The following is a 14,401-nucleotide window of genomic DNA, read 5'->3' as shown; positions in this document are numbered from 1 at the left end:
ACTCTCTCTGTCACATACGGAAATTAATTCTTATTCTTATTATTAATATTATTATTATTATTAATCAGTTTACCCTCCAGGGTTGGTTTTTTCCTTGGAATCAGCAAGGTATCCCACCTCTACCGCCTCAAGGATAGTGTCCTGGAGCGTGGAACTTGGGTCGGGGGATACAACTGGGGAGGAGGACAATGACTTTGCCCACACAACCTCACCTCCTATACTGAACAGGGCCTTGTGGTGGAAGGGATATTGGAAGCGATAGACAAGGAACGGGGAAGGAAGCGACCGTGGCTTTAAGTTGGGTACTATCTCGGCATTTGCCTGGAGGAGAAGTGGGAAACCATGGAAAAAACTTCGACGATGGCTGAGGTGGGTTCCACCTCTACTCAATTGACTACCCAAGGCTAAATGGACCCCAGTTCCAGCCCTCTTACCACTTTTCAAATTTTGTGGCAGAGCCGGGAATCGGAAGCCTCCGTGGCTCAGACGGCAGCGCGTCGGCCTCTCACCACTGGTTACCGTGGTTCAAATCCCGGTCACTCCAAGTGAGATTTGTGCTGGACAAAGCGGAGGCGGGACAGGTTTTTCTCCGGGTACTCCGGTTTTCCCTGTCATCTTTCATTCCAGCAACACTCTCCATTATTATTTCATAGCATTTATCACTCATTAATATAAATCACCTTGGGAGTGGCGACCCCATTGTAATAACAGCCTATATATGTTTCATTCATTACATCCCTGACCCGGTCAATGACTGGAAAACAGGTTGTAGGTTTTCATTTTCAGCCGGGAATCGAACCCGGGCCTCCGGGGATGGCAGCTAATCACACTAACCACTACATCACAGAAGCGGACGAAATTAATACTACTTTCTAAAAATTATCATCATAAGTATTCTCCAAAATTTAGGATTTCTACATCATCATGGGCTTCATAAAAGTGTGAAGTTATACATTATATCAAACCCACAGACTGAAGTTACACAGCCTAGACACGTGAAAATGTTTCAAATTCGGACTACCAGAGATGTCCCTAACCCCAAAAATGCAATTTGCTTTACGTCGCACCGACACAGACAGGTCTTATGGCGACGATAGGACAGGAAATGCCTAGGAATGGGAAGGAAGTGGCCGTGGCCTTAATTAAGGTACAGCCCCAGCATTTGCCTGGTGTGAAAATTGGAAACCACGGAAAACCATCGTCAGGGCTGCCGACAGTGGGGTTCGAACCAACTATCTCCCGGATGCGAGCTCACAGCTGTGCGCCCCTAACCGCACGGCCAACTCGCCCGGTACCCCAAAAATGTAGTGCGTACATTCACCCATACATACATACTTACTTCATAATAGACTGTTATGCCCTTCAGCGTTCAGTCTACAATCCTCTTTGAATTAACTAATTGCTACTAGCTCTGTGGCCTCAAACATCTCTTATCTTTTTATAACTAAAATCTAAGTCTAACCATTGTCACCTTGGCATTCTTCTGCTTATCTTACCTTAGACGGCTGAGCTCATTATTTTCACCTATATAGTCCATTCCTCCTATTCCAAGCAACCTCCTGTCATTGTTCCCACGTGTTTGTACCAGCAATCATTCTTGCCATTTTCATGTATGTTAGTGTGAGTCCACCATATCAATGATATATCATTAATCCACCCAGCTTTCACTCGCGTACAACAAAGTCTACGTGAAAACAGATTATTTTGTCCGGGTGCTCGTTGATCTCAACTGCGAGCTCACAGCATTAGCTTAGCAACACCTTGATTCTATTTTACTTATTAAATTACAATCCGAGGAGAATGATTCACCTGTTCCTACCTGGCATTCAAGTTTCTTAAGAACAAGAAATTTTCATACTACGGTCCTCTTCTGCTTCTTTCTCTTTCCTGCTGTTTTAACCACAACCTGGTGGGATCGCGGGAGCGATGTGGACGTGGCCTCCTTTTACGGCCGGATGCACCACCCCCACCCCCGTGTTGCTGATGCCAACATTATGTACAAGGATGTTATCACTATTGCGTGATTGGCTTGAAGATGTAGAATTGGACAGGAGTATATTACATGGCTAACTGTGGAGATAGTGGGTTCGAACCCCACTGTCAGCAGCCCTAAAGGTGGCTTTCCGTGGTTTCCTAGCCTTTTCCTATCCCATTGTCGCCATAAGACCTATTTATGACGGTGCTACGTAAAGCTACTTTTTAAGTGCGGAGAAAAGGGGTGTATTAAGAGAGAAACAAGTTCCCAGTCCCTGAGCCCGAGAAATTAACTGAAAGTAGTTAAAATCGTCGACCCCGCCGGCATCGAACGCCGTACCCTTTAAACCGACGGCCTCAATGCCTCACTGAGGAAAATAATTGGATGTTACCACAGGACATGATAACAGGTTTTACCCAAACATATCCTCTGTATGTCTAACTACAGGTTGTTGCTTTTCTTAGATAATTAAGATGTCTAGGTCATGTGTCCTGTAAACTAACTCTAATTCTCGTAAGTGCTTGTACTGGTGTACGTATTTACAACAGGGGCTGCTTACCCTGTCCCATCGTCGCCATAAGACCTATCTGTGTCGGTCGACTGTTTTTAATTCGAACTCCGAGGGGAATCGGAAAAAAATTCGAACTATCCAAAATTCGAATTAACCAAGAATGACTATTTTAACGAAAATATAGTACAGAACTGCACAATATAAATAATAAAATACATTAATTGTAATGAATAATTATTACAGTATTACGCATTCTACCGTGATTTAACGGCTGCCATGTCCTGTACTGTAGGTGAACGTTTTCGCACGAAAATACCCAGTATAAACAGTAGTAAAACAACAACAGCATTTGCAGTATTTACGCACAATTTAGCACGTGTAACAATACACTAATTCCACTGCTCAATTAAGAAATTTAGTGAGTCTTGTTTGTTTGCACTCTATGCACCATGTTTTGACACCAAGAGAAGAAAGGTTCAGGGAAGGTTTCCGGTGGCGAATTGCGGTCCGAGAGATAGCGGGTTCAAACCCCACTGTCGGCAGCCCTGAATATGGTTTTCCGTGGTTTCCAATTTTTACACAAGGCATATGCTGGGGCTCTACCCTAATTAAAGCCATGGCCACTTCCTTCCCACTCCTAGGCCTTTCCTATCCCATCGCCGCCTTAAGATCTATCTATGTCGCTGCAACGTAAAACCAATTGTAAAAATAAAATAAAAAAGAATTGCGGATGCCCGTAGACAAGCGATAGAGCAATGCCGCAGAGATAAAGAATAGCGACTTCCTGACTAGAACTAGGAAGCTACAATAAAAATAGAGTTTTCTTGGGAATTATTTGAAGGCTTCAATTCGTGACACCGTTACAAAATTAACTTGCGATAAAATCCTGACTTCGAATTTAAGCTTCGAAAATTCGAATAAAATACGATTTGTTTGCATTGATTATATTATGAGTTTTTACATTGTTTTAACAATCTGCTCTACGTCACACCGACACAGATAGGTCTTATGGCGACGATGGAATAGGAAAGGGCTAGGTGTGGAAAAGGAGTGGCCGTGGAAGGTATTGCCTCAGCATTTGTCTGGGTAATAGGAGTTTCAGGGGGAATACACTTTTATTCGAATTATTCAATTTTGGGATTAAAGAATGTCGAAGTAACTAGAATCCACTGTATTATTAGTAATTGATGAACAGCATGCAATGACTTATACTGAGATGTTTGGGGCACGAAACGCAGGGCTAATCAGCCTGTAGCAACAACCGAACTCCTATTTATTTTGGTAGACAATCACTCACTTTTTTTGACACAGGTCATTCGTTCTCCACGATTTGTCAAGATACCTAGTAGACGTATGTTTTACCCCACCTCTAGGCCGATTATCTGTGAATCGATATAGGTTAGGAAGACGTAGAGTTGAACACTCGTGCATTACCTGGCTAAGTGTCGAAAAGCGCAACAGGTTGGTGCGCAACGCAATGTTTGATCACGGCGATAATTGCTTTAATTAAACAAAAAAAGGTCTAGTGAAAAGAGGACCAATTACGTTGAATGTAATCCTATATATGTGCACGTGTATCTGGCGCTCGAAAACGACTCAACGGCTATCGTTGGTAGGGAAAGGTACTTCCACCTGACATCTGGAAACTCTCATTAGTTATCTAATTATTTTTTGATGTTAATGGTATCAGTTGGCACTTTATGCTTGAAAATGTTGCCGCCTGATATAGGAGCAAATAAAAGAAATTCCCCCTCAGATCAGAGGTCACTCATGATTTGAAGAGAGGTTCATTCGACCGCGGGAATAAAGCCGATGAGAGAAGTGGGTTAAAAGTGGTTTATACATAACCCAGGTGAAATCCGGGAAGTAAACTGGAGTGAAAGACAAAAATTAGTACTCCAAAGAGGAGAAACACCCTGGTGTATTTTTCACTTAGTATACTACCGTAGCAGAGGAAAATAACTGAAGTTACTAGAGGATATGATAAGAGGTTTTACCCAAAAATATCTTTTGTAAATCTAATTACAGGTAGTTGCTTTTGTTAGATAATTAATACTTCTATGTCATGTGTCCTGTAAACTAATTCTAGTTCTCGTTCTAATAGCTTCTATCACTTATGTGGTTGTACTGATCTATGTATTTACAATACAGGCTGCCTAATTAAGGCTTTAAAAGAATGTTTGTTTTACCCAGAAGGATAAGGAATTGACTCCCTGTCAAGAAGCAGCCGCAGAAATAGAAGAAAAAAATTAGAAGGGTAATTTTGAACTTCAGAAGAGGCATATTGCTTACATTGCAGTAAATTCCTTGGGGCAAATGGGGCCAGACATAGACCTAACTACTTTATCCCACATAGTGCCTTCATTCATATTGAGATGGCTCTGCTGTTTTATTTTATGCTTTTGTGATTCAATGTTATTGATTGGGGAGAACCAGTCAGGTAAATCAATTACCACTTATCTGCATTCAAGGCGGTGGATTCCCAATCAGTTGTTTACCTAGTCTTCAAAGACGTTGGAAATTAATCGAATATTCCAATCCATGATTCCCCCTCCTACAAACAAACATTTTCCCCCAATTTGTCCGCTTGAATCCCAGATTTATCTTCATATTGTGATCTTCTGAAAGCTTGGAACATACAACTTAGTCGAACATCTCGTCTTCCCAGCCCAAAGCTTGCAACAATTCTGAGCACTACACTGTTTTCGTAAAACACCCAGAACAAATCTTGCAGTTTTCCCTTGGATCTTTTCCATTTCTCCAATGAAGTGACCCTGGTGAGGGTTCCTCACAGTGCAACTGTCTTTCCAGTGACTTATACGGCTTCTCCTTCACATCATTAATACAACCCCTAATAAGGTGACCACACGTTGAAGGAAGGAATGAGGGACAAGACAGTCAAAAAAGGGGACATTGCACAATTTGGGGGACAGTTACATTTTTAGCTCTAATTTTGTAACAACAAAAATGGTGACATTTTCAAAAGCACTCTGTTGCCAGTTTTCCTCTTTTTTGACCAAGACTACTCTTAGTGAAGTAATAACGTAGAAATATACTTTACATTTATTTTAACATTTTTTTATTCTGTGGGCTGAAGACCCTTCATCCATGAAAAACACTGAACGTCTTCTTGCAAAGTTTACTAAACGTCTTGTGGACCTTACTTCGATCAGGAGATAAGTATGCCATGTTTGTTTACCACTTTGACATACGCGTTTATTTTTCCCTTTTGCCTTCTTGATTTTAAATGATGGCTTTCTTTTTTGTGACCAATCCATGTCAACAAACACAAAAACTTAAAGAAAGCACCAGTTAATACAACACGTCTGTGCTGATGCGCTTCGTGCTACAGAATCGCCACACATGCCACTCCACGGACTAACGGTAACTCGGAAAGTACATCCGGAAAGCTTCATCAAAGATGCTATAACTGCTTCTATGCCCTTTCAAAGATCATACTATTGGCAGCGGTTACGCTATGTTTGCTTGAAGCTAGATGGCAGGACAGTTGCGTATTGTGAAAATTCGTATCGATGACAGTACCACGAACATTCGTACCGCAACAATGGCGGGACAAATGACATTTACGAAATACCTTAAAATGCGCGACGGTTGGTTACTATAACCCCTAAATACTCTCATAATCATATGAAGATTCTAACTTGAATGATATAGGTACCGGTATATCAGTGTACTTCAAGGCACGAGATGTACAGACAACAACAAAACGGTTCAACCCGGAAAATAAACTAAATAATCACGTCATTTCGTTTCATCTCGTACCATCAGGGGCCGATAACCTAGCTGTTAGACCCCTTTAAACAACATAAACCATCATGATTATCATAATCATATGAAAAGCTCTGTAATCTTTATTTACAATCCCGTTAATGTGATTGCCCAATGAAAATCCTTCCTAGGTACTTACAGTCATCTTCATGACGTACTTCCACTCCATCAACAGAACAATTACAACTGAGAAAGTAAACGACCGTAGTGTATCATGTGCTTGTGGTTGAGATAAGAAATTACGGAATTACGATAAAGAAGAATTTCAGCACACAAGACACTCCAGGCCAACAATACTGGTCATCGTGACGTGCTACACCATGCAAGACTTTAGCGAAAATTTTCAATATACTATAGGTAGATCCCTGCACGAATGCGGATGTCCTCGGATTTCCGCGAAGTTAGTGTGTTGGCGGATACAAACTGTATGCCAGTGCGGATAATTTTGCGTATGATTTGTACATAATGAAATTAATTGAGTTTCAGTCAGGTATACTCTTTTTTTGTGGTTATTCGAACCTTGGCAGTGGTATGGGAGAATGGTGATATACCGGGTAGTACAGCTGCCCCTATTTCTTCCCAATCATAATTATGCGACCAGCTAGGAATTACATGTCTCTTAGTCCTATCTTGCTCAACATCTTACAACAATTTTATGTGCAGTTAATCCTATAAAGACTTCCCCGCACAATGCAAAAACGGTACAAGAGGCAGTAAGTGAGGCCCATCTCAAAAACATTGTACCACTTTATGTAGAGCGGAGTCCAATACTCCAGTCATTTTTACGAAATGTTACCGTACTGTACAAACCATAGGCTATTCATTTAGCTGTCGGTAGAGAATTATGCGCATGATTGATTCAAGAGGCCATTTTCTTTTGACAGAAAAGGGTTGTCACGGTATCACAGAGAACGTGATAAGATAGGACCAATTACAGACGTGTCAATTCACCGCCATTTTGTATAGTCTCATCACATCGAAACTGACAGAAACGCGTTTTTCGCAGTATTTTATAATCTATGGCACACAAATGCTGCACAGCTTACTTCGTGTAATTACTACCGTGACAGCGTTCAATAAAGTCATGAAACTTGACCAGAAGGCTGTAACACATCAGTAACTTCACGACGTGGGAACTTCCACTCTCCACGTCAATACAGAGTTCTAAGAGGTTGACGTTCCGGCAGCAAGTAGCTGCGCGGAACTAGGCACGTTAGCTGTGCCTGGATAAGCTACATGGAGCAGCAAGGGTTCGAAATCTTATTGAGTCATGCCCTTTTTACTTTTAATTTCGTACTCTTCTAGGCCCTGAGGTTCACTCAGCCTACACCAAAAGTGAGTACCAGGTTAATTCCTTGGGCAAAGGCGGCCGGGCGTAGAGGTAACCACTCTACCACATCAAGTGCCGAGGTTACGGATAGTGGAAGCCTTTACCTTCCACCCCTCCAAGGGGCTGCATGGAATGTACGGAGATTACTTTGCTTTGCTTTACTCTTCTAGGCATCCTTCACGAAGACTTGACTTTTCTAAAGTCTCAGGTATTCTTCTAAGGAAGTTATAATAAACAGACATAATAATTATCGCCACGTAAGCACCGACTATGGACAAATTCCTTGTGAAGAACATGTGAAACATAATGCTGGACTCATTTAACCAAGTGAAAGATATATACTCTACCCGTAGAGAATGGTTGCAAATATCTGGGCTTAAGAGAGACATGATTCTTTAGCATACTGTGGTGTTTGCAGCAAGGTAAACCTGTCTGCATATTTGAGTTCAGAACTTGTAACATACAATATCAGTTTCGAAGCGATAGCGTAGATTATTCCATTAGTACAGAGATACGAGACCTAGTCTTCGTCGTGAAAAGTGGCTGCGTGGTACTAATCGCAGCCAGCATGTGATTTTTTTCAGCGGATTCAGAGTTCGAATCTAACTACGAGCTTTTCATTTTTATACTCTTAGGGCATTCGTAGTTAAGTTTTAACTTCCTTAAGTCACAAAAGTCACTTTTCACCTTTATAAATAAAGCATACATCACAAAGGAATAATAACCTGCGACTTTTATATGGCAAACGGCTACAACGAATAAAGCGCCGCACTTATTGTCCGTATTATGACATACCCATTCAACAAAGCAACTGCGCACGTTCAACTCGAAGAACGACTGGAGTTCATGCGTAGAACACGTGAAACATCACATAGTAACCTTTACAGCAATGTGCAGACAGATTCTACCACATACGTTGCAGCAAGCAAGAATGACTCACATCTTCCGCGCTCAGATTTGCATTAACGAAGGATTTGGTCATTTTGAATATCATTCTTTCTTAATCCGTTTACCTTCCATGGTTGTTTTCTTCCTCGGACTCAGCAAGGGATCCCACCTCTACCGCCTCAAGGGCAGTGTCCTGGAACGTGAGATTTTGGGCCGGGTGATACAACCGGGGAGGACGACCAGTACCTCACCCAGACAGCCTCACTTGCTATGCCAAACAGGGGCCTTGGTGGGGGATGGGAAGATTGGAAGGGATAGACAAGGAAGAGGGAAGGAAGCGGCCGTGGCCTGAAGTTAGGTACCATCCCAACATTTGCCTGGAGGAGAATTGGGAAAACACGAAAAAACCACTTCGAGGATGGCTGAGGTGGGAATCGAACACTCTCTACTCAGTTGACCTTTCCGAGGCTAAGTGAACCCCCTTCCAGCCCTCATACCACTTATCAAATTTCGTGCCAGAGCCGGGAATCGAAGCCCAGTCTCCGGGGGGTGGCAGGTGATCACTAACCACTACACCACAGAGGCGGACCATTTTGAACATTTGCTTCATTAATCGAATGGCCATGCGCAAGCCCATTGCACCTCTGTCGGTAATAGCTTATTTTACTGTAAACAGCTCTTTTAAGAGCTACTTAGAAATGAACATAACAGAGTACCTGCAACATGAGAACTGATCATGATTTAGATTTGTCTTCAACAAGGCGACTCACACGAACATTTAACAACGAAATTAAAAAAATTGTCTTATATCGGACTCGACCCCCCGACTAATGAGTACCCCTTTGATCCTCTAACTTCAAGCACGCTAGGCTATCACGCGCTGTCGTTTGCCAGCGTTATATCACCACTACTTTTAGTCATTCAGCCATCATATTCTCTGTAGTAAGTTTCTATGATAAGGAATTTTCACGATTCCTTATAAGCATTAGGTGTTTTATCGCCAATGCTGATTTCGTTGACACAAATAAACGAATTAAGGAAAGTGCAGTACGACCAGGCATCGCTGTGGGTAGCGAAGGTCACTGTTTTTAGGTTAGACTATAATCTGCCAATCGCATAAAACTCAGTGAATAGGGGCGCTGTACCACTCGGTATGAAGAGGCTTGAGACCATAAAGCCGTAAATCTGACCTAAGCCCAACTGGTTCCTGCCCGCAATTCATGGAAGGAAGGAACAAAAGTTAATACGTCGGTAATTATCGCAAGAGAAATTCCCTGTATGGGTTCTGGTGCCAGGTATATTATAATATTATGTTTCAATACCTTGTGTGTAATATGCCGCAGATAAATATTTACAATATCAGTCGGTAACTACTCGCGGATGCGGATAACCATTCGTGGATACGGGTGCGGATGTGGAGCGGATGCGGATATTATTTTGTATATCCGCGCAGGGCTCTAACTATGGGCCAAATATTAATCTGACAATCATTTAGATTATCTAATTTTGAGGGAATCAATATTTGTGTCCGATATGTCCTTAGACTGCAATATTTTGGACGAAACACAGCTGTACGACGGTTGATTCACTCTTAGTCGTGTAGGTTTGTTGAACCTTGGATGGTCCATCCACCTCAACCCACAGGCGCTTTAGCTATGCTTGTAAATAACCAGACCAGCACAAGGAAAGGGAAGATCATTTGTAAAATACCTCGGAAATATTAGGGAGTGACGTCAGTGTGGAGACAGCTATGTTTAGGACATATATCCTTCTTCTGTGCTGTTCATTTCCTAAGCTCTAAATGTCTATATAATATCAAGTGTCTAATAGCTAGCGCTCACGACATAGAACCATTACGAAGGTTGATTTATTTTGCTCGAGGACGCACAGTTCTGTTTTTAACGTGTTTTTACAAGAGTGCCCGTTCTCCTAATGAGTGTGTCGCGAGCTTCAATCCCCCCATCCCTGTCGTCGCTGCCAATCGTCCTCCACTCGGCTCGCCAGCTTTATTTATTTGCCTTGGCAGAATGTCATAAGTACAGTATACTGGTCACTAAATATTACGCTTACACGCGCCATTTGGCGTGTCCTCAACAATTAATTAAGAACAAACTGCAATGTTATGAGAGAAATTGCTGTAGCACACGTTATAGGTAGCGTGCGTGCAATTGTGGCCGGATACAGCAAATTCTTATGGCTAGATTAATAGTACAATTTATAGTTATACACTTCCACTAGTCTTAGAAAATGAAAACCCACAGCCTGTTTTCAGTCATTCAAGCGGGTCAGGAATGGAAGGAATGAATGAATGAATGAAGCCTCATCTAGCAGCGAGGATGCCTCTTGTACTTGCTGCCGAAGTCTGTCGCAGTTCTCTGAGGCAATGCTCATAATGACTGACAGATGAAATGAAATGATATTGGTGAGTCTTGCTGGAATGAATGATGACAGGGAAAACCGGAGTACCCGAAGAAAAACCCGTCTCGCCTCCACTTTGTCCACTTGATTCAATATCCCACAATTTAAATGTATGGGGTTTCCTTATTCTGCACCATCCCGTCTAACTTGCTTAACAGAACTTGAAAGGAATGATGATTCATTTTCAAGTGTTTTGCCTCTGTGTTTATTTGTTAATTAATTATTTTCTTGAAATAATATTTCTACACTGTATGTTGAAGACAATTTTCGCACTTACTAGATATGTACAGCAGTTTACAAAAGAATACAGCTGCTATTTTGGGTTAAAAAATGAAGAGAGGAGTTGAATACATTTATTCGGTTCCTTCGCTGAATGGTAAGCGTACTTGGGAGAAAGAAGACGAGCTGCTCGACTAAGAGGTATGTTCCGAACAATAATTGCCTTTGTTGACTTCAAAAAATCTTATGATTCAATACACCGACGGACTCTATTCAACATACCTGAGGAATTTCAAGTTGACAGAAAAGCAAGGGATTTGATCAAGCAATCTCTAACAGGCACAAAAGCGAAAGTTAAATTTTAGGATAAATTTCAGACCAGTTCGAAATTACAACAGGGGTCAGACAAGGCGATGGATAATCACCACTACTATTCAATCTAGTTCTGGAAAAAGTGGTTCAAAAATGGAAAAATGAAACTAAAGGGATCGATATTGGTAGACTTCTCAAAAACGTAATTCACCTTGATTGCCTCGCCTAGGCAGATGACTTGGCAATCCTCTTCGACAACAAACAAGAAGCACTCCAGTCCGTAGAAAATCTTCATGAAATAGCGGCAAGAACAGGTCTGCAAATTTCATATGAATAGACAAAGTAAATGGAAGGTACAAAATCAGGATTTAACAACCATCCTCTAATCACTAGATATGGGAAAATCTCTCAAGTAGATAAATTCAAATACCTAGGAGAAATTATATCACCAAACGGGATAAATCAGCAGGCAAACTAAGACAGAATTACAAAAAGCATTCAAAATTGTCTGGAGCAGGTAAAACAAAAAATCTATATCCCAAAATGGAAAATTACGGCACTATAACACAGCTGTCAAACCAGAAGCCCTTTATGCATCAGAAACTCTGGTGGCAGATCACAAATAAAAACATCGAAAATACAAGTGAGGAAAATTCTCAGGAAAATTCCAGGACCTAAATGCGAAAATGGTATATGGATTAAAAGTAAATCACAGGAAATCTATCAAGTAACAGAAAAAATCACAGACACCATTACAAAACGAAGATTAAAATTCTATGGTCACCTGATCAGGATGAATAACAATAGGCTAACAAAGAAAATACTAAATTTCGCAGTATCTCTAAAAAATCGCAATAACTGGCTTACAGAAATAAACAATGATCTTCAGGAAATTGGTATACAGTAAATGAAGAAATCTTGCAAGATAGAAAAAATCAGAAATCTCATACACAAACACAAATTTGCTAATCAACCTAAAGGATAAGCTACAAGATGGACGGAAGTATGCAAAATGAAGCACAGCGAAAGGATGAAGAGATTTTGAAAGGACAAATAAAAAACGTTGTGCTAAATAAGATTACACGCCCTCCTTAGTTGGGCATAACGAATCAAAAAATCTACTCTTCAATATGCATTTCTCCACTAAACTTTCTATTGTGTTAGGAAAGTGATAAACAATTTGTAGCTAATATTATCTTTGAATCTTGTTCCAGAATCATAGAAATGCTCCCTTTGTCGATGAACTTCAATCAGGAAACCTCTACGATAATCTACTTCTGCCTTTCGGCCATGCATGTGTAAGAGGAAGTGTGCCTAGAAGTAGAACTTTATTTTAATTATAGCATGTTGATATATAAAGTGTTTTGTCTTCAGCTATATTCATACGGGCTACCCTAGATCCCATTTAGTTCCGATAATAATCGGGGTTTTACTCGTGGACGCCCCCTCAACTATGTTCTTCTTCATTAAAGAGTTCATGTTGGAAAATAATGAGCTTTCAACATCTGAAAAGGAGGACAATACTACGGAGAATTTGTGAACTTCACTTACTTCCGTGGATTACATTTTACATTACTATCATAAAAAGTATCAGGGGTTGATTACTGAAAACAGCCAGAGAATGACCAAACATCAGCAGAAGATTTCGCAAGAACATTTAGCTTACGAAATCCCATCTAGCGTACCGGACAATGGTCAGCTGGAAGCACTCAATAATGACGAAATTACACCTGAACAATGAGCTGGTCAATAGACCGCTACAGTCCATTGATCGCTCGTTCGTTGGAATAGTGAAATCATCCTCTTACTCTGTGCATCTCTCTATCACGGGTAGTTCCATTCAAGGTATCGGAAACTGAGACAACGTTTAACCGCGGCTACTCCTGATGTACTGTTGAGGAGTGATTCTCTACCTTTCTGGAGCCGCTGTCCAATTTTCCTTATTAGCAAGAGAAAGAATCTCCGCAAAGTGGAATGTATCCCGAACTTTAACTGGATAAACAAATCATCTTATCTACTGTATATCTTAGACTTTTGATAGTTTAATGTCATGTTATGTCAAGTCACGTTATGTTATATGTTTTTGTCCAGTCATATTATGATATATTATGTATGTTACGCCACGTTAGCTGTCTCCATGGTGTATGGGTCGCCTGCCTGCCTCTTACCCGGAGGTGCCGAGTTCAATTCCCAGACAGGTCAGAGACTCTTACCTGGATCTGAGGGCTGGTTCGAGGTCTACTCAGCCTAAGTGATTACAATATTGAGGAGCAATCTAACAACGAGATATCGGCTCTGGTCTAGAACGTCAAGAATAACAGCCGAAAGGATCGTCGTGCTGACCACCCGACACCTCGTATTGTGCAGGCCTTCGGGATGAGCAGCGGCTTATTTGTAGGCCATGGCCCTTCGCGGCTGTTGCATTATCGGGTTGGGTTTGGATTATGTTATGTTATGTTATGTTATGTTATGTTATGTTATGTTATGTTATGTTATGTTATGTTATGTTATGTTATGTTATGTTATGTTATGTTATGTTATGTTATGTTACGTTATGTTATGTTACGTTATGTTATGTTATGAATGACTCCACAAGGGTGATGAGGATTATGTTCCAGGACTCTCAGTAACACTGGAATGCCTTGGCAGGAGGATCAGCAAATGCTTTCTCCAAGTGTAATTCCCAGGAAGTAAACTACTTCATTTCACTTCTAGGTACAATTCACGAAAGTGAATGTATAGCGCATTTAATATCATTGTATTGTGTACTAAAATTAAGCACCAAAATTATCATGAAACCTACCAACAATAGTACTTGTAGTCATCTGAAAATTGTTTTTATGTTTATGACCGTTCGGTAACCTATAAGTAGTAATCACTATCAGCAATGTTCGATTTCAGACCATCTTCGCATAAGTTATTATTATTATTATTATTATTATTATTATTATTATTATTA

The 14,401-nt window shown here is 40.8% G+C and overlaps 1 protein-coding gene across 1 annotated transcript in view; it reads right to left on the bottom strand.

The window, feature by feature from the left end:
* Positions 1 to 6,437, bottom strand: part of LOC136864933 (uncharacterized) — a 749,634-nt gene extending 743,197 nt beyond the window's left edge. Inside the window, exon 1 of the mRNA XM_068226465.1 lies at positions 6,415 to 6,437. The gene's annotated coding sequence lies outside the window, so the exon portion shown is untranslated. The remainder of the gene's footprint in view (positions 1 to 6,414) is intronic.
* Between the last annotated feature and the right edge of the window lie 7,964 nt (positions 6,438 to 14,401).

This window comes from Anabrus simplex, chromosome 2, assembly GCF_040414725.1.
Source record: "Anabrus simplex isolate iqAnaSimp1 chromosome 2, ASM4041472v1, whole genome shotgun sequence".
In the NCBI taxonomy this organism is placed as follows: domain Eukaryota; kingdom Metazoa; phylum Arthropoda; class Insecta; order Orthoptera; family Tettigoniidae; genus Anabrus; species Anabrus simplex.
This window is presented reverse-complemented; position numbering and strand designations above follow the sequence as displayed.